Source organism: Thunnus albacares, chromosome 9 (assembly GCF_914725855.1).
Source record: "Thunnus albacares chromosome 9, fThuAlb1.1, whole genome shotgun sequence".
Lineage (NCBI taxonomy): Eukaryota > Metazoa > Chordata > Actinopteri > Scombriformes > Scombridae > Thunnus > Thunnus albacares.
Genome location: NC_058114.1, coordinates 11,908,490 through 11,910,613, shown reverse-complemented (window position 1 = coordinate 11,910,613; position 2,124 = coordinate 11,908,490).

Here is a 2,124-nt window from a genome sequence, read left to right as displayed (position 1 = left end):
GCTCATGCTCATGAAAAAACAGTGGTAAAAAAAAGTAAATAAATATATACATTTTACTGCCAGTAGTGTAAAAAGTAGCAAAACTGAAATTTTAGATTTAAAGTAACTTAAAAATTAAAGTGAAAGAAATGTGACAACAGCTTGTGCCTTATCTAAAAATATTCTTACTCTGTGGTAACTACAGTCTAACTATTCAAATGAGAATCTTATAAAAACCAACATTTTGCAAGTTTGCAAACCTCTGACCATCATAACTGGTATCTGAGGTGGTGTATAAGGGTCATGCATGAATCTACCAATGATTTCAACTGGCTTTCACAATGCAGTGTGTAGATGTTTTCATTAACTGACTCTGTAGTCAGAATTTGTGGATTGAAACTACAGTTGCTGCACAGAAAACTTCAGAGGAGATCAAGTTAGCTAAGTCACTATCTCCTTATAAATGTACTTGGTTTGCTAAATCTTTTTTTCTACTAAATATTTTACTTAACAGTGTAGCTTTTTCACTTTTGGCACTATGCTTGAAAAAGTTCCTATTGATAGTTTTATTCAATGCATGCCATTGCAGCAAGACATCCTCTTCTAGTTATTTGTTGTTATTTTTAATTTTAATCAAAAATATTCAAGTTACTATGGACAAATATTCCACAACAGCAAAGAATATCCACTTTGTCTTATTCAGTTCTCCAGCATCACAAGAAGCTGGTGCTGTTGCAGTTGCCATGGCTGTTGTTGCTAGGTAACTATATGTAAGGAGCCCATGAAGGCAGGTGCTAGGGTGAGGTGAGAGAGGACCACAGACATCAAGATGCAACCTCCTCATCAGCCATAACAAATTAAGGTTAATTTGAGGTCTATCATAATATACTGCATGTTGGTCATAAACTGGGATATATTGATATTGATAATACTGTATGTTTTAGCTTGAGATAGCTGAAATGAGCATATCTGGGTATCAAAGAACATTGAATAAAGGGGAAAAAAGGACAGAGGCATTGTAGCAGCTTTAAAACTATGTTTTTAAGCAGAACCATGAGCTTGAAACTGCAACAGTGCCTCTGTACTCTTGTATGTTTAAAATATCAGGGGCTTTCCTGGTTTAAGAAACATCATGGTGTCAGTGGTGTAATTGTCAAACACTTGGATTGTCTTCAATCATATGAGATTTCTGCTGCTTTTCTCCACAGGATGTCCTTGACACACTCCCAGATCGCTCATTAATGTGGTAAACTCACCAGTCCTCAAATCCAGGATATGTAATTATTTAATTAATTTTTTTTAAATACCCCATATTGTATCCATCTCCAATTTTGTTTGAAAAGAATAGCTGGATGTTTTTTATGTTATTTTGTCTCATGTTTTTTTTTTTTTTGTTTTTTTTTTTTAATTTTTTAGCCTAAGCTTGTTTTTTATGCTCTGGTCCTCAGAGAAATTATATTTCATTCAGCTATATTTTGGACATTGGTGGAAGAAGTACTGAGATCTTTTACTTATGTAAAAGTTGCCACAAAAAATACTCAATTACAAGTAAAAGTCCTGCATTCAAAATCATATGTAAGTAAAAGTACATAAGTTTTATCAGTAAAATATACTTAAAGTATTAAAGTAAAAGTACTTGTTTCGTCCCTCTGACTAATATATTATTATATATGACATCATTAGATTATTATTACTGAAGCATCAGTGTGTAGGCAGCAGGTTACTGTTGTAGCTGCTGGAGGTGGAGCTTGTTTGAACTACTTCATATACAGTTAGCTAGTTTAGTCCAGTGGTTCCCAACCTAGGGGTCGGGCCCCTCCAAAGGGTCACCAGATAAATCTGAGGGTCATGAGATGATTAATGGGAGAGGAAAGAAGAAAAAACAAAGTTCTGATACACAAATCTGTTTTAAGTTTTTGGCCTTTTTTTTTCTAATCTTTGATTTTTGGTGAAATATGGCATTATTATCATTATTATTTGAACATTTATTGAAATGAAACCATGTGAGAAGTTTAGAGGGAAAAATCACTATTTGGTGGAGCAGTTAACAACTCATAGACATCTCAAATGTGACCCGACTACACACTGCTTTTTGTAAGACGTCAAAAGCCAAAAAGGTTGGAAACCACTAGTTTCATCTTTATC